A 23,415-nucleotide genomic window follows, 5' to 3' on the forward strand; every position below is an offset into this window, starting at 1 on the left:
AATCTATGTATGCCATTCATGTTAGCAATAGTATCCAATGTGCTTTTTTTGTTTCCCTAAAGGCTATAGGGCTTTGCAGAATCTTCATTCAAATGTGTACATTAAAATGGTGGCTAGATTCTTCCTGCCTTTGACTGCTGACTAGATGAGTAATAACTTTTTTCCTTTTAAAACAAGTTGGTCATTTAAGTCAGCTGTCATCTCTGCAACTGTACAACACATGGTGCACTGGTAAGTTAAAGTGATGAATGGATACTTGGTCACTGTATCATGCTTGGGTAGAGTGGATAGCCAAGGTTAGAGAAGCATACACAACAACATAAGCAGAGTGGCTATACATTTGCTTCATTGGGAAGGAAATACAGGGAACTGGAATTAGCATATTATCATTAGTTTCAGGAAGCAGTGAATCTGCAGGATTTGCTAAAAACTGTGTTTGATCTTTTGATTATTAAAGGCCATGGGACATTCTTATTGGAAACAGAATTATATCTACCAAAAATGGTATATCAGTGATATGATGTCAGGGGGGTTAATGTACTGGTCTGGATGCATTACAATGATTTTTTAGCAAGCTTTTTTAGGTCATTGCATTGGGAAATATATTATATGCTGCGGTGGTACAGCACACAGCAAGAGGTTCTCTTGTTCGATTCTTGGCTGGAGTGCCTTCTGTGTGAAGTCTGCATGTCCTCCCCATGGTTGAGTGGCATCCGAAAGACATGCATGTGTGAATGGGTGTGCCTTCGCTGAAGGTTGGGTGTTGGGCTGGCAACTTGGCACCATAAAAATCGACTGCCAATCATTAGCGGACTGGAGTTCTGCTGTGGCAACCCCTAACCGTGAAAAGCCAAACGACAACACTGGGAAATATATTACGCACAAATACTGCAAATGTTTCTTTAGTGCTTTGCATTATCTGTGTAGACCTGACATTTCCATAAACAAGCCAGTCTCAGATATGCAGACCAACAGTGATGCTTGATGCAAATCCAGCAAACATTGGCTGCACCCTGCTTCCTAATGAGTGATCATATATCTTAAGCACATATAATGCCACACTGTGAAAGCACAAGTCCCCTGAAACAATGCATTTCATACCTTTTATATAAGGCTAAATGTCAGAACCCCTATAACAGTTTGCACTAAAATGCAGGGAACTGGAAGGAGCATATTATGATTACCTTCAAGAAATAGGGAATCTGCATGACTTTGTCCAAATTGTGTTTGAACTGTTTATTATTAAATAGCATGAAACATCCTTGTTCCAAACAAAATTATATCCCCAACAGCATTTTTGCATCACTGATGTGATATCAGGAGGGTTGCCGTATCATTCTGGATGCATCACAATTAATTTTTACCAAGCTTCTTTAGGCCATTGCATTGGGTATACAGTATGCACAAATACTGCAAATGTCTCTTTAGTGTTTTGTATTATCTATGCATGACCTGACCTTTTCTTGAACAAACCAGTCCCTACTTATATCTCAATCATATGCCAGAGTGAGAGAGCACAAGTCCTGAAACAATAGATTTGACATATGTATGAGGCTGTATGTTAGGACCCCAATGACAGTTTTCACTTAAAGTTTTAGAGAATTATAATAGGATACTTGGCACAACATTCATTCTTGATTGATATTCTGTCCTCAAGGATTTCATTACTTTTGTCAACAATGTATGCTCTATTCTCATTTCTGTTCACAGTCCTACAATAATAGGTTAGGTTACTCATGATTAAAGTAATGAGAGTAATTTGATTAGAGTAATGAGAGTAATGAGATTAGAGTAATGAGAGTAATGAGATTAGAGTAATGAGAGTAATGAGAGTAATGAGAATAGAGTAATGAGAGTAATGAGATTAGAGTAATGAGAGTAATGAGATTAGAGTAATGAGAGTAATGAGATTAGAGTAAATTATGGCATACTAAGAGTAGACCGGCTAAACAAAAAAGGAGGTGATGTAGCTATAATATTTAAACAGCATCTAAACATCCAGATCTTAAAATCATCAGCTCCACAAATAGGCAATGAAGAAATAATATATACCAACCTCAAAATTAACCAAAACAAAACCATCAACATAATCGGATGCTACTTCCCACCTGGCCAAAACATCCCTCCACTAGAGAACCTCCTCAGCTGGTCTACCCACCATCTCCCCCAAGAAACTATCATCTTAGGTGATTTCAATATTGACTGGCAATCCTGTTCTGGCAACAATCCAACCCATCATGTACACCTTCATGGCTTCACCCAACTAGTCCAGTCACCAACCAGGATAAATAAAAACTCCAGCAAGCACACTACCCTGGATTGGATACTAGTCAGTAAGAGCCGCCAGTCATATATAACAGGCTGCTTATCAGTTAGCCTCAGTGATCACTCCCCAACATTCCTACTCAAAAAATACCTGTACCAAGCTAAACCACTAAGTCAGAAATGAAAAACAGGGATAAAGCCTGGGAGCACTGGCGCAAAACCAAAACCCCCGCAGCTAGACAGAAATTCCTAGAACTACGCAATAGAGTCAAAAAGCTAATAAAACGGGACAAATTCCAATACTACCAGTCTGCCCTAGACTCCTCACAACACAGCCCCAAACAGTTCTAGTCCTCCATAAACTCCATCCTCCACCCAGGTAAAGTCAGTACCCCTCCTCCTAACATCCCTCACTCCTCAGAAAATATTGCTACCTCATTCAACACACACTTCACCCAAACCATACTATCACTAGCTAAACAACACAACCTCCCTCCCCTCCAACCCACACCTTCAACTAGTAATCTCCCACTCCTTCTCTTTTTCTCCTGTACCTACCTCCAACATAAAAACTCTTAACTAAACTTAAACCCACCAAATTAGCAGCAGACAACCTCCCAAGTGAATACCTACAAATCGCAGCTGATGCTCTGGCCTACCCAGTATCCATCTTGATTAACTGATCTCTGTCAGAAAGTTACGTTCCCACATTGTGGAAAGTCTCACATATAATTCCTCCACAAAGGCAGACCCTCTGCAGAACTAACCAATTACCACCCCATAGCTATTCTCTCTCCACTCTCCAAAATACTAGAGAGATGCATACACTCTCAGGTCTCACACTACCTCCTTACTAACAACCTCCTTTCTAGTACTCAGCATGGTTTCCGACCAAACCATAGCACCACCACTGCCTTACTCTCCTTTACTAACACTATCCTTCAGCATAAAAACAATGGCTATCTCTCCTCTGCTACTTTCCTAGACCTATCTAAAGCATTTGACATGGTCCCACACAAACAACTTATCTCTGTCCTCAATAACCTATCCTTCTCACAATCAGTCACCAACTGGTTTCACAGTTACCTGTCTGACCGCCAACAATCCGTTGTATGGCAGAATGACATATCTCCCCAACTACCTGTCTCCATAGGGGTTCCCCAAGGATCCATCCTTGGACCCCTACTTTTCTCTGTTTACACCAATAATCTAGCCTCTGCCACCAAACATGGCACACTCATCTAATATGCAGATGACTCAACCATCATCTGCTCAGCCCAGTCCCTACCCAAACTGCAAAAAGTCACATAGGAAGCCTTTTCCTCTGTTGAAACATGATTATCCGATGCCCAATTAATACTCAACCCAAACAAAACTAAACTACTCATCTTCCAACCCACCAAACATACTCAAAACAACTCTCACTTTAACATCACAGCAAAAGACAACACCACTATATACCCAACTAAACACACCAAATTGCTAGGAGTGGAACTAGACAATAAACTAAAATTTGACATTCACATATCCATGACCATAAAAAAAGTCCACAAAAACTAGGAGCATTATACAGAAATAAACAATTTCTCACCAAAGCAGCAAAGATTTCAATAGCAAATTCCCACCTTATCTCCACCCTACTTTATGCCTCTCCAGTATATACCAACCTAAGGCAATGTGATCTAAACAAGCTAGAGACCTGCTACAACAAAATCACCAAATTCGCCACAGGGGCATCCTACCATAGTCACCACTGTCTCTCACTTGCTGAACTGGGCTGGCTTGAACTCCCTCACCTCCTTCAGTGGTATCAACTCTCACTTGCCCACAAACTAGTAAACCATCCACTAAATGTCCCATCCCTCCAGAATCTACTCCAACCCTATCGCACCACCAGACCACTAAGATCCAGCAACAAAAATCACTTGCAGATCACTAAAGCCAATAACTCTGCTGGTGAAGCACTATTCTCTTGTGCCATAGCCAAATTATGGAACTCACTCCCACCCACAATTACCTCCGTACCATCATGCACCAACTTCAAAACTTTATTAAAAGTGCACCTAAAATCATGCTGGCTATGCCCTTGCAACTACCACTCTAATATCATCCACCCCATCCAACTACTACCTTTCTTTCATCTCCACTAACTACCTTGATGATAGCAAGCTCAAATGCTCATAAGCCTAGTACTTATTATACAGCAGGAACTTCTCATTGTTACATTTGTTAATGCCTGTTATGTACTTCACAGATAAAGATTCTAGTTGCCTACTGATGTACTATGTTCTTCATATGTAAATATGTTGTAAGTAATTTATCTGTTAAATTGTTAATCGCTATGTAATCCAATGTAACTACTGTCTGTTTATTTTACTGTGGAGCTTTCTCCCCGGGCCTCCTCTGAAAATTGACCTGCATCCAGTCGGACACTCCCGGTCAACAAATTTAAATACATAAATAAATAAATAAATAAAGCTTCCATTGTAATGTTTTCCTACAGGTGATTCATCCTGATGACTAGACATTTTGCACAATTTATAACACATCAGTATAATCGAGTATAACACTTTCACTACTACTGTATATCACTTTTAGTGCTATACTTAGTAAAATACGCCTGTCTTGAAGACCACTCTTTCTAAGATAAAGTGGATTGTGACATTTAAGGCAAGCTGCATATGTGTTCAACACATTTATAAAATATACAGATGACGCTTCTCAAAAATATCTAAATAATTATTTTAGATATAAAAGTAACTGAAATTGTTATCTACCTATTCTAGAATTGTACCTTAGTCAGATATAAGTCATTCTTACTTTTATGAATGTTGTTGTTATGTCTTTCAGCTTTTCCCAGTTAGGGGTCGCCACAGCATAACTCTGGTCCGCTAATGATTGGTAGTTGATTTTTACATGCCGAGATACGAGCCCTGACACATAACCTTCAACGAATGTACGCCCATTCACGCATGTCTCCACACAGAAAACGCCATAGCTGAGAATCGAACTGGACAGTGTCTTACTGTGAGGTGACAACGCTACCGCAGCACCACCACTGCAGGTACTTCTGTAATGTTTAAAATAAATGTATTAATGTTATTGCAGAGAATACAGTGCTTTACCCACAAAGCATATGTGAGCACTCACATGTACTTAACACACACACACACACACACACACACACACACACACACACACACACACACACACACACACACACACAGTGCCCTGTATTTCGCTGTTATTTTCTGATTGATCAAGAATGCAAATTTCTGTTAGCTAGACTAACTGATAAAAATCCTTTATGTTTGTAGTTTCTTACCACAAAAAATAACAGGTATGATTTGTAGGGTTGTTTTTCCAGGATTCGTTTGGATTTTTCTGTTGCTACTTCTTGATGACTGGAAAAGAAGTAATATCCTAGGAAGCTACAAACTGGCAAAAGTACACACCAACGTTATTTTTTTCTCATGTTGTCTTAATATTTCTAATTTCAGATAAATTCAGTGGCTCCGAAGCAAAATTGTACACGAGTTTAGATGCCTCCAATGTAAAAGCTTGGCCCAGTGCTGGCAGACAGGTCTATACTGGTTCCTTCAAACCTGCGTTAGTACCCAAAGTGCATTCTGAACAGGAGACACCAGCTGCTGAACCAAAAAAACATATCAGCAAAAGGAGTACAAAGTGCCAGCCATCGACAGATATCCACAGTATGTACTTTTATTCACAACTGCTTGCTGATATCTTTAATAAAGAATAAAAACTATTACATTCATCAATATGAAATAATACCATGGATACTGTAGTGCTGCCATGTCTATCAGTTTACATTTCAGACATTTCAATAGTGTACAATAAAGAAAAAACACATGGCATGCATCGGACACTCAACACACTTACATTTCCTATTCTTTAAAAGCACATGCACATCTAATACTCATCTCAGTTAGGAAACAAAATATGTTTCCCTTACTTCTGAGATACCTTCATTTAAACAGCCTACAGGAATAAAGATGTCTCAAAGAAGCAATTCATTAACATACATATAAAATTATCCCTTCACTCTAGGATTTTGTGTAGCACTGCCATTCAAATAATTGAAGTATACAGTCTTATTTTCCAACACACAATATCACTATAGTTTTTTTAATAGTCATTTTATGTTTAACATTTTCAAGCTGGCATTACAATTCTTGGTTTTAATTTCTGGTATTTAAGTTCCTGAACTGACTGTATATAAAATTTTCTGAATAATATCTCAAACTGTCATTTGTCTAGCTGATGCTAAAGTACTAGGAATCTCTTCATCTGGTACTCATTTCACAGTACATCAGGACTCATTGATTTAACAACAACATTAGGAAATATCTTCTGGGACACCTGTATGGATCTCTGTTTTGACAGTTCTTTGAATACCACAGAATTTCTGAAAGCATCATGATCAGTGTTTCTTGATCTCAGTCAGTCATTTTGAGATGTATTATTTCTAAAAGAACAGTTGTAGGAGTATGTGTACCATAATACTGGATGTTTGGGTAGGATCTCTATTGTAATGGTACCTACTGTATATGGAACTCAGCTGCAGATGGCATCACACTGACTGGCCAGGCTCTCAGAACTACATGTACATTATAGTCTTTGAGGAGACCTCCCTTACACAGGGATGCAGGGCTCTGTCCTGGATAAAGGATACAGTCAGCTGATGTTGTCTTCTGTTCTTTTCTGTCTGTTCAGGAAGCAGCTCTTGCCTGCTTTTCCTGAGTCAAAAGAAGAATTAACCATTCTAAACTGCAGCAGCATGTCCCCACTTTTCTAGTCACCTGTCTCAAGCTAAGAGTGATCTAGTGAAAGTCCTTTCCCTTACATTTGTCTCTCTTGTTTAGCATGACAGAAAGTGAGAGAAGGACTATATATGGGGATGGATAAAGAGAGCTAGAACTGTAACAATGATCTAACTCAAGCATCTACCACTATGGTGAGTGTAAACCACTGTATTATCTTCATCAAACAGATCACACCTTCAGTATTACTCACAACATACTAAAGATTTCCAAAGCATTATCAGTTCTGGGAACTGAATTACCAAAGCATTATTGGTTCTAGGAGGTGAATCTTAGAGAATGCCCTGTAGGATGGTGATGCCAAAACCTGCCCTGTTATGGACTGAAAGAGAAGCTTATAAGTTTGGAAAATGTGTGGACATATGACCATGTAGTGGTCTCATAGACAATCTGTGTAGAGTCAGTCCTGAAAAAGGCTGCTGTCATGGCAGCAACCCTGACAGAATTTGCTTTTAATCCACAAGATAGCAGCAGGCAAATAACTCCAAAAAGTAAAAATAAAATAAAATGCTGTGTCAGCACAGAAACAGTAGCTTTATTGAATCCAAAAGCCAATGGTTTAAATCCAAAAGCCAATAGTGAGCGCTTTCGTCTCTTCCCTTAGAGACTTCTTCAGACTATGGCTTTGTAAATACAAAACATGCATTTATACTTAAATGGCTAGTTAGCCAATTAACAGTTTAAAAACACAATGTCATAAAACATTTCACTAAATATATCTAAAACTATCTACAACTATCAAAAACTGACTAAATTAAAGTTTTAGCCCCTTCCTTTTTAAATGCATAATACATTTTTCCCTATTATTTAACCCTGGAGGGAAACATGCATTTAATTTCACTTGCCAACAATATTCCAACCATCCCAATTCTTCCTCAACATTCACTATGTTGACATTAAGGTGTAGAGCTTCTAAAACCATACATCTGAAATTAACTTTACATTTTTTCTCAACATAATGTTTACTCATAGCATTTTTTGTATCTGCATGGGTGATAGCATAATTATGTTCATAAATTCTTCTGTATAGTTCTCTCTTTGTTCTCCCCACATAAAATGATCTACATTCTAAACAAATTAATAAATAAACTACATTTTTTGCTTTGCATGTAAACCTCCCTGGGACCTGTACTAATATTTTGCTAACTAGAAGTTCATTGCTGAAAAATGCCTGTTTCCCTTCAGGGTTAAATAATAGGGAAGAATTTATTATATATTTAAAAAGGAAGGGGCTAAAACATTAATTAAGTGCCTCGAGTGTGTGTATTTTGAGGTTTAGACTTCTGGCATTGAGTAACATTACCCTCAGTTTTTTGGTACTTGTGCTATTTACGGTACTGGATCCCCTTTGAATGACACCAGAAGCTTAGCCAATTGTTAAAATTGATAATTTTTTTCTTTATATCGTGGTATCATTCTTGGTGAGGGCAAGATACTACTCAGGGTCAGGGTCATACCGGCCTGGGCTACGTGATCAGAGGGCTCTTCCATGTCTCTTTTCATGTAGTCCAGTGAGGTATGGCTCAGGTCATTCACACCAACATGGACAATGACAGAGTTGTATTTGTACTTGTTCTGCAGTGACCTCAGTGCTTGTGTTATGTGGCGGATCCTGGCACCTGACAGGCAGCTAACAGTGACCTTCTCCTTGTTCAGCCTAGTGAGTGGGACGTCAGGGTGCCTGACTATAGAGTCACCTATTACTAGTGTGTTGGGTATGTTATTTTGCCTTAAGGGCTGTGATTGCACGGCACACTGGTTTTGTGTAGTATGTGTTTCATGGTTTGTGTGGGGGGGGGGTGGAGGTTGCTTGGATGTCTGCTTTGGAGGTCTCTATTGCTTTTCAGATTTTTATTTACTGCCTCCGAATATATATATATATATATATATATATATATATATATATATATATATATATATATATATATATATATATATATACATGGGTCCCCTTCAGAATGCCGAAATTCAAATCCTTGAAACCCATATGATCGCAGACCATATGTTCGAAGTTTTGAAATACCGACGTTCTGATCGGGAAATCGCATACAGTGCAGACCAAGAGATTTCCCTTGTTCTCCCTGTAGTGCGATCTCAGAGTTGGTATATTTAAGTACGGGGATGTGGGGGGTGCAGGGGGGCAAAGCCCCCCTGCTATACAGACTTTAATGTGTGTTTTTTTATTTTTACGGGTCTAGTTCACATTTTCGAACGTTCAAATGTTCGATCATATGGTCTCGGCCATATGAATTTCAAACATTTGAGTGTTCGGTTATGTGAATTAGACCCATATATATATATATATTTATATATATATATATATATATATATATATATATATATATATATATATATATATATATATAATATAAATATATATAGCTAGATATAGATGTATATGCATTTGTTATTTGCTTATATGTGTGTTTTTTAAAATATTCTTGATTTTGCAAAAGCTGTTATTCTCAAAGACCAAATGTTAATTTTGTTCCTTAATTATGAAGTGCATGAGTGTGAAGTTATGCATGTATATACATGTTTGTGACCCATAACTCATCAATATATCTGATCTTGCCTCACATGTTTTGTCTGTTCCTCATAAATGACTGATTTTCAAGCAGATCTGTGAGGATTACAGTCTCTAAATAATGGCATCCTCTTGGGTTTCAGACTTATCCATCTAGCAAGTCACTAAGTATTGTCATCAATAAAAAGTAACAGACTTGCATTTCACACAGCATATCTTTCAGAATATGCATGCATGCTAATGCTAAAAAACTGTTTCTCTCAAAATGTTTCTGTAATAAGAAAGTGTGTGTGTGTGTGTGTGTGTGTGTGTGTGTGTGTGTGTGTGTGTGTGTGTGTGTGTGTGTGTGTGTGGATGTGTATGTATGTGTGTGTGTGTGTGTGTGTGTGTGTGTGTGTGTGTGTGTGTGTGTGTGTGTGTGTGTGTGTGTGTGTGTGTGTGTGTGTGTGTGTGTGTGTGTGTGTGTATGTGTATACTGACGTTAATAATTTGAGCATGGCAGAGATAATGGAACTGTGTGGTATTATTTTAAAGTTTGCAAAATGCCGTACAAATTTGCATGACAATAGCCACTTTGCAGATTTTTGTACTTTTTGTGGCAGCAATGTATGCAGATATGCATAAACATTATATTTATGCCAGTATCTCAGGCAGTGTCCATGTTATACTATGGTGGAACAGTATTAAACAAAACAGCTCAGTACACAGGTCATGACTGCCTGTTGATCCAAATACAGTGATGAAGTATAATTTCTTTTTATGCTAAACTGTATGTGCCATATTATTCATTTTATCAAATTTAAAAGTATATAATGCTGCAAAAGTTGTCAGTGACACCTACTGTTGGTCCATTTCCAATATGCAGCTATTTATACAATGTTTACAAGCAAAATATGTTTATAAGCATAAATATCATATTTATGTACATATCTCAGGCACTATTAACCTGGACACATTCTGGAAATTATTTCACATGCCCAGTTACCATGGAGGTTAGGAATGGCTCCTTAGACAAATAGTGTACTTTGTACTGGGGAAAATACTAATTATTTTCTAGAAATATTATGAATGCATACCATATGTTAATAATTCTATTAATAACCTGAACCAGAATGTGTTTATGTGGTTCTCTGTGGTAGCAAATGAAAGCACATGCTGGACAACAATTTACACTGATACTTGGTGTCTAACTAGCATTGTTTTGCAAATATGTTCATGTATTTATCCGTGAAATTTGAAAATATAAAAACAAATCTTAATTATGCAAGTATCACAAAAAATGGAGTAACAGCAAATTTAAGATCGTATCTGGCCACACTGACAGATAGTGTCTATCTACTATAGTTAGCTATTTATAGTTTCTGGTATAATTATAATAAACTGTGCATATTACCTAATCACTTGTTCAGTATAAAATTACAGTTATGTCTGCTCGATATATTGTGCCATCGTGAAGAGGAGGGTCTGCTGAATAACTTTCCATTTTAGCTTTCTTGTAAATTGTATAGTTTTTAAGATATAAACATGTTTTTGCAGGTAATTTGGAAAACTGCATTCTCAGAATTTTAGTTCAGGCCAAATCTGTCCAAGCAGGTATCAGGAAGTAAAAAATTCCAGTCAGGTTCAGTATGAAAGAGTTAAGGGAGATCACTTGGACCATCTTGGAAATGAAAGAAGGGTTGGTCCTCATGCTCATCCTATCTCTCTGAAAAAATCTGTGATGCGTTCCCTGCAAATTAAGACCTACAACTCAGAAACCCTTCAGGGTGATACTATAGTTACTAGAAGAATTGTCTTCTAGGACACGTATTTGTAAGGAGCAGATGTATCTGTCTTGAACAGTCCCAAATTTAAATTTTTCTACCATAGGATCAAGGTCCCACTGGGTGGTATTGCTATCCGTTCTGGATACAAACAGCCCTGGACCGATTACTAGGTGACTTAGGCAGCTGTCTAGAGCCTGCTGGCTGGGAGGGGCCCTCTCAACAGAAGGGGCTGCCATAACATTTAGTTTTCAATTAAAAAAAAAAAAAAAAAAAAAAAAATATATATATATATATATATATATATATATATATATATGTATAAATATATATCTATGTTTTCTTTAAGGGCACCATGTTTTATTATTATCTATTTATTTATTTTGCATCTGTTGGCCGAGTTTGTCCAATTGAGCTGAAGAGCCCTTTTTCAGCGGAGGCCTGGGGAGAAACACTCCAACATATTATACCATTTTCATTATACATTAGCATTAAACATCAGTGTTACAGGATTATTACAAGGCATTAAGTAGCAACGTAATGTTATACAGTGTCGATAATCAGGAGTGTATCGAAGCTCTTTCAAGATGTAGAGAAAGAAACAATAATATGTCATTAAGATGAATATAGTTTTTGGAGTAAGTGGTTACAAAAACCCAGTTTTATCATAATGTAGTTGCATGAAGGTAGAACAATTACTATAGAATGTTTCTCTGAGGTGATTAGCTTTATAGGGTTTAGAAGACAGTAGAAAGAGTAGTCAAGGAAGATTAGAGAGAGCTAGGAAGAAGAGTGAGTAGGCAGGAGGTAGATTAAGGTATGGGAAGTACGGGATGTTTAAGGAGGGACAGTGCAGTGGCAGGACCAGTGACTTTTAAAGTGCTCTTTGGTGGCTGTCTTAAATTGTTTAGGGTGTGTAAGGGTCCTGATTTCTAGTGAAAGCCTATTCCAGGCAATAGTGGAGTGATAGCTGTACATATTATGTCCAGATTTAGACTTGGGTTTGTAGATGTGTAGTAGGTCTTGGTTAGAGCTTTGGAGAGGTCTGGAGGGAGAATAATGGGAGATGAGAGGGGATAGTGCTGGGCAGTAGGAAGGCTGGTATACGATAGAATAGATGATCTGGAGCTGAGAGAGAAGAAGCTGGTGGGGATAATTCAAGTCAGTTTAGGTGTTTGAGAGAGAGACAGTGATGGGAATTCTAGGTTTGTTGGGCAGCAAATCTAGCTACCTTGTTGTCGGTAGATTCAAGTTTTGTCAGGAGTGTTGAGTTAAGATTTGTGAGAATTTGAGAGTTGTACATTAGTCTGGGTAGAAGGTAGGTAAAAGAGAGAGTAACCTTGGTTCAGAGGTAAGGAATTTCTTATGTTAAAGGAGCCCTAGTTTTGAATGAGTCTTTTTGATACAGTTATTAACATGTAAGTCAAATTTAAGCTGATCATTGATGGTGATACCTAAGAGCTTAGTGCTGGATTCTACCTGAATGGGAGTGTTATTAAGGGACTGCATAGAGAAGGAAGGTTTAATATTGTTGATTTTTTTAGGTAGGAAGAGTAACAGCTTTGTTTTTTAGGGTTAAGAATAAGCTGGTTGTTGAAGAGCCATGTTTCGACTAAGTCAAAAGATGCCTGAGTAGCTGAGAAGAGTTTAGAGGGAAAGTTGGCTGTGATGATGACTGTAGAGTCATCTCCTTATTGCACTAAGGATTACTGAGGACAGGAAGAATAGAGCTGATTAGTAAAGATATTAAAAAGTAAAGGCCCTAGGATAGACCCTTGAGGTACACCCATTTGTACAGGGAGAGGAGTGAAGAGTGCAGAGTGACATCTCACTGATTGTGATCTATCAGTGAGGTAGCTGGAGAACCATGCAACAGTATCAGAGGAGAAGTTGAGGTTATGCAGTTTGTGCAGCAGAAGAGAGTGTGAGACAGTGTCAAAAGCTTTTGAGAGGTCCGAAAATAGGCAAGAAATAAGTTTACAGTCATTCAAGGCTATAGAGATAGTGTTGAGGAAGGATAATAAAGCTGTAGTGGTGCTATGTTTGGGTCTGAAGCCATGTTGAGTGGGTGTAAGCAGATTTTCCTGTATTAGATATTGCATAACTTATGAATACATTTTTCTAGTACTTTAGAGAGAGAGGAAAGGATTGCAATAGGTGTAAAGTTGGAGATATCAGAGGAATTACCTCCTTTGTGTCTAGGTAGAGTGTAGAATTGTTTCCAGATGGCAGGGACTTTAGAGTCAGAGACAGACTGATTAAATAGAATAGATACAGGGAGAGCCAGAGAGTCAGCTGCCAGTAGAAGAAAAGTGGAATGAATATTGTCAGCTGATGCTGAGCATGGTTTTAATTTAGAGAGTAGAGTTTTGATGAAGCTCGCATGTACAGGTTTGAGGGAGAAGGTATTTGAGAAGATAGTATTAGGAGTAGGTTCAGAAAAGTTGGAGATGTTAGTAGTAGAGGAGTTTGGGTTAGGGTTGAGTAGCTTAGATATTGAATCGATAAAATAGGTATTGAAGACAGTGGCGGTTTCTTCAGGTGTCCTGTCTGGGCATGGATTAGGGGATCTAGGATTACCGAGATGTAATATTTGGTTAATAGAGTTCCAGAATTTTTAGGAGTAGATCTTTGGGCTGTGTGAGGTTTGTTATAGAAGTCCTTTTTATCTTTGTTTATGTGTTTTTTGTCAGATTTCTGAGTTCTTTATATTTTTGCAAGTCTGCAGGGAGCTTAGTTTGTGACCATTTTTTCCATAATCTGCCTCTAGTAATCATAAGGGTATCAGTGGCTTTTGATAGCCATGGAGATATGTTGGACTTAATTCAGACTTTGAGAGGGGTAACAAGTGAATCTAAGATGCTAAGGAAGGTAGAGTTGAAAGTTAGGACTGCTTCTTCTAGTGGGAGTTGGGTAAGAAAATTCCAGTTTATTTTAGATAGAAGGGCATTAAAGGTTTCTGGATTGAAGTGAGAGAGTTTGCAACAGGTAATAAATCCAGGAGGTTTTAAGAAGTGGAGAGTGAACCTAAGCACTTTTATAGGTGAGTAATTGCTCAAGATGTTTGGTAGGGTTTCAGGGTTATGATATTTGTAAGGATTGAATGCAAGTACCTAGTCAATAAGAGTACTAGATGTGTAAGAGTTGTTTGTATGAGTAGGTTGGGAGATTAGCTGAGTAAAGCCATATAAATTAATATGAGTATTAGAGTTTGGATTACTGAGAGTTAACCAGTTAATGTTGACATCCCCAAGGAGGATAGTGTCATTGGGGATGTGTTGAGAAAAGTATGAGAGAATATTGTCGAGCAGAGGAACGTTGTCTTCTGGAGGAATATAGATGGCTGCTACTGTGATAGTGGTGTGGTCATTGATTTTAAGGTTAGCTGTCAGTAGTTCAGCAGGAGAAAAGGATGGGATTGGTTTCAAAAGACTTGTAAGAGTGTGATGGCTGGAGTAGAGGATGGCTACTTCACCCTCTTTTTTGTTTTGTGATTTAAGTGGAGTATATTATAACTAGGGTGAAGAATGTCTTTATCAGAGGTTTGGGGTTTTAGTCAATTTTCTGTTAGGGTGATGACATCAGGGGTGTGGATGGATATCCAGGCATGGATTTCCCTAACTTTGTTTAGAATACTATGGGTGTTCATAGAGTAAAAGGAAACATGTTTGTTTGGAGAAGATGAGTTTATTAAGAAGGGCGTGGTAGAATTATTCATGTTGAGGTGATGGATGGGCCCGGGATTTGGATGAATGTCTCCTGATAGAAGCAGGGCTACAAGGAGCTGGTAAAGTTTGAATTTAAGTGGGTTATAGGTCAAGTATTTAGTCTTGGTTTTTAGATGCTAAAGAGTGATGGGGAGGAATTGTAATTTTAGGCAGAGGGATGTTCATGGAAAAGATACATGAGGAGATTGTAATAGAGTACTGCAGAGATGAGAAGCTTTTCGTATGGGGATTAGTGGGATCTCTATGAACAGGTGGCAGTGGAGTAGTATAATATGTAAGAATGAGAAGGAGAAGTAATGGAGGCAAGAGGAGAATAGAGAGGGTTGCAGTAGCCATGGCCTGGGGGGTAGGATTGGGATGGAGTAAGGAGTGAGTAAGGGACTTGGAATGATAAGTTGTTGGACCTGTTAGAGAGCTGAAGTAAACTTTAGATGAAACAACCTGCAGGGGGAGTAGGACATAGGTAGAAAGCAGGAGGATATGCAGGAGGCTAAACTATGAAGTGATAAGTAGGGGGGGACTAAGGTGTTCAGTATGTTCTAGCAGAAAGGAAGGGCTGGAGTTTGGGGGACAATAATTAGATGGTTAGGTATAAAAGAAATTATATGGGGGTGGGTGGGAGTGAGGGGAGGAAAAAGAGTGGAGTGAGCCAGAGTGTAGCAAAGGCGAAATGGAGCAGGATGGGCAAGGAAATGGCAATTACCACAAGAAACAATTAGCAGGCCAGGAGGGAAACAGTAAGGAGGACACAGTAAGAGTCAGCATATGCATCACAGATTTACATCCCTCCATGAATCAACACACACACACACACACACACACACACACACACACACACACACACACACACACACACACACACACACCTGTTCTTGCTTTTTTTCCACATCATGTACAGAATGGTCCTGATAATTTTGAGATAAGCGACAAATATCAGTAGTTATTCTTCCTGTTACTGTGTGTGGGTGTGTGTCTAAAAATGCCCTAGTTAAGAATGACAGGTTAGTTAATTTATCTAAGTCCAAACCCTGTACATTGGTTACAGAAGATGTGAGCCTAAATCCTCTACACCAGCATAACTTTCAACTTCTTAACACAAGAAATCTTGACAAAGTCATAAATAATGGAGGGACAAAGTCTCAAAATTAGGGACAGATTTCACATATTGCTCTTATAAACTTAGAATGTTGTTAGAATAACATGTTTTGAGTCAGCTTGCATTTTCTGAAGGATATGAAATCTGAAACTGAAATGTATGTCATTATTTAATTACTTCAATCCTGTGGTGTTTGCCAGAAAAAAAAAGCATTTTAAGAGGAGCAGACCAAAAATATAAGGCAAAAATCTGGACATTCTGCAAACATCTGGGCAGCTGAGAGGTATGACACCAACTACCTCAGTGCATTTTCAAGGAATTATGAGCGCCAAGGGAAAGGAAGTTTATTGTCGCTCATGCTAAGTCTATTTTCACTGTGCAACTGTTTTGTTTAGCAAATGGTTATCTACTGTGCAATAGAATTTTAAAGCTGTGTTAGTAATACAACTGGTAATATGTTTGCTTTTGATACAGAAGACTGTGTGTTTTACTCCCATACCATATAGATGGATAGCTGATATTGTGTGTGCTTTACGAGGTGGTGGTAGTGCTGCAATCCTGGGTGTGTCATCCTCTGGATAAGATGTCTAGTAACAGTGAACCTTTTGTCAGTTTGCCATCCATTTCCTTTTGCAATATTACCAGCTTATATTTTTTTTTGTTGCAGGTACTACATTTGTAGGATGAAACACTGAAATATAAAGTTTTTTTCTAGCAGCAACGTCTTCATTAGCTAGAGATCTCTTTAATGAGGAAATATTCAGATGACTTTTACTTATGCATAGATTGTGCATATTGACTGATATTGGTGGATTGTAATGATAGAAGCTTGAGTGGCCTTTTATGATTTCAAATGTTCTGAAACAGGGAGTTTTTCATTATTGGTTCATGTTTTGTTTCGTTGCTTACTGGAAAAATGTTCAAAAATATAAATTTAAAACACACACTAACAAACGGTGCTGTATTATACAAAGAATATAATTTAATACAATCAGGAAGGTGACTCAAAGAACAACTTGCATGAATGCATGGTCTTAAAATTGTGTACAAAGGACTTATGGTTTGAAAACATCACAAAGATAAACTTAATCTTCCACTGGCCAAATGGATTTTCTTTGAATGTGGGTTTCAATGCCATTTTGATTAATATGAGTTTCAAGGACAGAGATGTTTACAGTTAATGCCAAGTCTATTTTTAATTGTGAGACGAGATTGTTTTGTTTAACAAATATCTATTCATGTTTGTGCTATAAAATTTGAAATAATTTTAAATTAAATCCAAATATCTGCAATTATTGTAGAAGTAAAGAAGAAAGGAGTATGCACATTGAAAGGTTTTAATGGTGTTTATGGTAAATGGGGAGAGATAACTAAGTAATGGGACACTGAAATGGCTGTTGGGAGCAAGGGCTGTTGTGTGTGGGAGCCCCTGACCTATTACCTAGCCTAGGGCCTCATTTGACCATGATCTGGCCCGGGATACAGATACATGGCTCTATTAAAGAACTTTATCTCTAATATATGGCTTGTCATTAGTGAATCAAAAGGAAGGTATGTTAAATAATAACAACCATGAGTTTTTTTTGAAGAAAAATTATTCACAGATATGCTAGTACCTGAGGAAGCCATTCAGAACTGGTATTCTGAACTGTTTATGTCAGGTTTTCTAGCATTCATAATGTTAAAGATGTTCATAGAAAAAAAGATGCTTGAGTCCTAGCTTTCATAATGTTAAAGATGTTCATAGAAAAAAAGATGCTTGAGAAGATTAAGTGCCAGACTATATATGCTGTGAGTCTGAGGCAGTAGATGTCTGGCTGTATCAAGGTCACTGACTGCTGAGTCCAACAGCTAGATTGGGATTGGAAGAATCATTCTGTGCCTTTCTACCCTTACCTTCTACAAAACTCTAGGTAAAAGAGGAATTACAGGGTATGCATAGAAAAAAAACATTGTTCCATGATAAGGAGAAGGCATCTATCTGCTATGCTTTCATGAATGCAAGCTAGTCGGTGGCTCTGCATAAATTAACAAGTCTGTTTCTGGTATCTTGCATTTTTTTCTGTTAGCCTGCTAAAAATGATTTTATTAATGACTCTTTGTGGTTTCTAATTATTCTTTCATTTGCTGAATGTATCTGTTTCATTCCACCCTTAACTTCTCCAAAACTCTTGGTAAAAGAAATTGTAGGGTATGCATAGAATAAAACATTGTTCCATGACAAGAAGAAGGCATCTGTCTGCCATGTTTTCCTGAATGCATTCCATTTAGTAGCTGTTAGTAAATATTAACAATTTTATCTCAGATATCTTTATTTTTATGTTCATCTGGTAAAAAGTATTTTATTTATGGCCCTTTGTGGTTTCTAGTTCTTCATTCATTTGCTGAAAGTATCTGCTTTGTTGTTGAGTTCTGAGGGATGTACATAAATCCAAGACTCATGTTTTACCTTGAGGCTGTCATCTAGCCTTACATAGGCTGTATAAATGCATTTCATCCTGTTTATTTAGGTACTAACTGGCATTTGTGTTGTCTGTGATCAAATGCAGGACCCCTAATTATTTATTTATTTATTTATTCCAGTTTGATGACCGGGGAGGTCCACTGGGCCTGGGAGCCCATTTTCAGTGAAGGCCCGGGGAGAAAAGCTCCACAATACAAAATTGAATTACATGATTAATTCCAAAGAAAAATTAAAAGATTAATTACAAAGAAAATTACATGATTAATTACAAAGAAAATGTTATGATTATTTGCAAACAAAGTTAGGATTACAAACAACAGGTAGCATTCTAAAGAAAAAGAGAAATAAAATATTTACAATTTAGTTCACAGGGCTTAGGGAGGTTACTTTAGTGGAGGCTTGGGGAAAAAAGCTAGACATTAAAGTTTAATTACAGAATATTTTCAGTGGAGGCTTGGGGAGAAAGTTCCACAATACAAAGTTTTATTACATGATAATAACAAAGGAAGTTAGGGATTGCAAGCAGCAAGTAGCATTCAAGGGAGTGAGAAAAGAAATAAACAGTTTAGCTTCAGGAGTAAAAACAGGCATATAGAATCGTGGCTAGCTTTTGCAGTTTGTTTATATATATAATCATTAATTTACAGTGAGGTTAGGGAGGTAAGAAGGTTAGCCTGGGGTAAAGGGAGGGGAGAGCTTGAGAGGAATGGGTGGAAGATTACAGTTGCATTTCCTGTTTAGCTAGAGGTAAGAATGAAGTTGAGATTTGAAGTTATTAAGGTTGTCACAAGTCCTCAGTGTGAAGGGCAGAGCATTCCATTTTTTAGCTAGGGAATAAGATAGCAGAAGCTGCCCAGCAGGGTGCTTGGGTTTATGGATGATGATGATGATCAAGTTTTTGTGGGAAGATCTAAGGGGTCTGAGTGGGGTTATAAGGTTGCAGAATATTGGATAGTGCAGGACATTTAGTAGGTTGGAACAGTAATTTGTGTGCTGTGGTAATTTGGTGAAGGTTAAGTAGATTGGGGAGTTCAAGCCAGTTTAGAGAGTGTAGGGAGGTGCAGTGGTGAGAGGAGGATTTTGCATTTGTGGCGAATCTGGCTATTTTATTGTAACATACTTCCAGTTTGGAGGTGAGTGTGGAAGATAAATTAGTGAGCAGAGGAGCGCCATACAGTAGAGAGGGGAGTAGGTAGGTAGTGGTGAGAGTTAGTCTGGTGGAAGGAGAGAGGAAGTGATTGTTTCTGTAAAGTAGGCCTAGTTTTATGTGTGTTTTCTTGATATTTAGCTGGATGTGATTGTTAAATTTTAGGTGTTCATCAATGGTTACACCAAGAAGTTTGGCTGAGTGTACGACCTAGATAATGGAGTTGTTAAGGCTGGTGATTTGGAGTAAGTTTTTGTCAATAGGGAAGGATTTTGAGGGAGAGAATAGAAGGATCTTTGTTTTGTTGGCATTTAGTGAGAGGTGATTTTGGAGCATCCAATTTTTGGTGGTGGAGAAAGCAGTTTGAGTTAGAAATTGGAGATCTTTTAGGTTAGAGGCATGACAGATCAGAGTGGAATCATCAGTGTATTGCACAATTTTGGTGTTAGGTATGGCTTTGTGGAAGTTGTTAATAAAGATATTGAAAAGCAATGGGCCAAGGATTGAACCTTGGGGTACTCCAGTGGGGGTAGGGAGGGAAGTGGACATGACCTGGCCCCATTTCATGGCTTGGGATCTATCAGAAAGGTAGATGGAGAACCAGGTAAGAGTTTTATTGGAGATGTTGAGGTTAGACATTTGATTTAGTAGGTGACTATGGGAGATGGTATCGAAGGCTTTAGATAAGTCTAGCAGAACAGAGGATATGATATTACCACAGTCATGAGCAGAACTGACAGAATGTAAGAAGGAGAGAAGGGTGGAGTTGGTACTATGTCCAGGATGGAAGCCATATTGGGTAGGGGAGAGTAGTTGGTGTTTGGTAAGGAATGGCAGGAGCTGTAAGTGGATAAATTTTTCAAGAATTTTGGAGATTGGGGAGAGGATGGCTATGGGGCGGAAATTGGAGGTGTTAAAATTTTTGCCACCCTTGTGAAGTGGAAGTATAAAAGCAGAACGCCATAGTTTGGGTACATAGGATTCAAGTAGTGATCTATTGATCAGGATGCTGATAGGAAGAGCAATACTGTCAGAGGCTTATTTTTAGGAAGGAGAAAGGAATTTTGTCAGGGGCATTGGAGCAAGGTTTGAGTTTAGTTTGAAGTCTCTTTATTAGTTTGGTGGAGATGGGTTTGAGTTCAAAAGTGGGCTACTTGAAGCTACTTGAAAGCTGTCAGAGCTAATAGCAGCACTAACACTTCCTTGATGTAAATATGTTGCTTCCACTGCACAGGAGCCCACTGACACTGTTTTTTTTTCCTCTGGTTGGAGTACTTGTCCTCCACACTATGCCCAAAGCATCTGTAGTGAAAATCTGACTGAGTGGGGGTGTGGCTGAAAAAGCCTTCCCATACTGGATGTGATTTGGAAAGTCTACTACTCAGACTTTATCTCTGTGTCCTCAGCAAGACTAGAAGGTTATCTTCCAGTGCTTGAGAATGTTGCTTCTATCAGTAATTCAAGAATCAATGGATCTTTTTCATATGAAGTCTTACCAGGAGCACAATTTGAATGATGGATACCCTGCAACCAAGTGATGTGAGGTGCTCAACTGATGTAAAGATTGCTCTCTGCAAAGGTTACATGAAAAACTGCATTAGGAGAACACCCCAAGTTCTGGAACAGACAATAATTTACTGGAGCTTTTATTGTAGTTCTGTACTGCTCCAGACTTGCAGAAGGCAATTTTCCATGTACATGTACGGGTATATATGAATGCCTGTGGTCCTTACAAATGGCAGTACTGGAACAATGCATTTTGTTAATATACTCAGAGCAGTGGAGAGTCCAAGTTGTAAGGAGACAAACTGGAAGTGACTTCCCCCTTATGATCCTCAGGAATCTCCAGTGCTCCTTACACAATGGCACACATATGTAGGCATGTTAGAGGTCTAGAGTTACCATAGATGCTCCAAGTTTCAATAAGGGGAGGAGTGGCTGCAGTGTTAAGCATCCTGACTACAGAATATTCAAATATATTGAGCCTTAAAAGGTCCTAAATGGGCCTCTGAGGCCTATCTCTCCTGGGGACTAGAAAAAGTCAGAAGTACAATCCATTTCCTTACTTTTCTAGGGGAACATTTTTTTACTGTGTCTTGTGTCAGTAGATTTTCTAGTACAGGCAAAGTTAAGTACATTTGATCCTCTAGAAATGAGACATCTCACAAAGTGACGAAAGATATTGAATTTTCTTCTGTACCCTAATGGGATAATATCTAGAACCTGTTTGTCCAAGGCAGTCTTCATTTAATTGCTTCAGAAATGGGCTGTCATATCCCACCCAGGGATGTCTGGGGGGGGGGGGGTTGTGACTGGGGAAAGGAATGCTGTGAAAGTCTTGATTGTTTGCAATGCCCTCAGCAGGCCACCTTGACTTCCCCTTTCTCTTTTCTTTTCACATTTGCTTTTTGAAGTTTCTTGTCTGTCTGGCCTGCTGACCCCTGGTCTGCTAATAATGGATGGATCAATTTCTGGATAGATAATTTTTGTTGTGCCTGGGAATGGGAGCATGGAAGAAATACCTGGAAGTTTCCATCATCCTTCTTATTTCATTTAGTTTTTTTAAGTTTGTTGTATGGGAGAACCAGTCAGGAAATTCTTGAATATTAAGCAGCTGTCCTTTTAAATCTTTTGGGAGAGGCTGGATTCTTAACTAAGTATGGTTACTGCTGAAAGCTCCCAGCATCATGCCCACATATAATAACATAATTCTTTACTGGTAGTGCTGTAAGGGCCAAGCTAGAAACTTGGACTTTCAAGGTCACGTTCTTGCTCTCTATAGTAGGTCCTTCAATTTGTGATTACTAGGTAACTGTGTGTGTGTGTCTGACAGTTAATAATTCTGAAGTTAAGGTTAACAGATATGTAAACCTTCTTCCAAAATCTATATACTACTGTATATTTATCATTTAGGAGGGTATTGATGCTTATGTTAATTTGGAGCTCCTGACTGTATTAAAAGAGATTGTAACCAGATCCACCTTTTGACTTTTTATTAAGATACTATGGAAAGTTGCCACAGCCTGTAGAAAACTGTTTGGTTTCTTTAACATGGATCGCTGTGAAGCTGGTTGGAAAAATACTACAAAGGCATATCCAAACATCTCAGATATTGGAGACACATCAGTGGATTGGTGCTCATCTATTCCAAAAAGATTTATGTATCTCTTTTTTGTCTGAGGCACTTTCTAGGATTACCATTTAAAAAAGTTCTTCATAAGGTCCTTCACAAGGAAATGTCAAAAATATTTCATTAGCTTTTTCTTCACACATAACAATTAGTAAGCAAGTCCCATTCCTTAATTGAGTTGTTGTAATCAATTTATCAGCTATAAATGATAAATTTTGTAAGCAACAAATCTCTTCATTAAGTGAAAAATGAAGCTGCATTTCCTTCCTCATGGTAGTTTTCTGATGTGGTTAAGCTCTCATAATAAATTAATAAGTATTTCTCCCTCTGGTTTACACTCAGTTTATTTTTAAACTCTTAATTTCATTCCATTCAAGAGTGTTGCATAATTACACAGTTAACTTCAAGATCACATACAAACACATCTTCATGCTATTCCAGGAAATATAAA

At 38.1% G+C, this 23,415-nt stretch overlaps 1 protein-coding gene across 2 annotated transcripts in view; it reads left to right on the forward strand.

Annotated features, from left to right (window-relative positions):
* The window catches only part of LOC122809295, a 328,407-nt gene that overhangs the window by 4,815 nt on the left and 300,177 nt on the right, over positions 1 to 23,415 (forward strand). For both annotated transcript variants that reach the window (XM_044080678.1, XM_044080677.1), the window contains exon 2: positions 5,766 to 5,978. The gene's annotated coding sequence lies outside the window, so the exon portion shown is untranslated. The remainder of the gene's footprint in view (positions 1 to 5,765; positions 5,979 to 23,415) is intronic.

Source organism: Protopterus annectens, chromosome 8.part0 (assembly GCF_019279795.1).
Source record: "Protopterus annectens isolate FY-2018-M chromosome 8.part0, PAN1.0, whole genome shotgun sequence".
Lineage (NCBI taxonomy): Eukaryota > Metazoa > Chordata > Ceratodontiformes > Protopteridae > Protopterus > Protopterus annectens.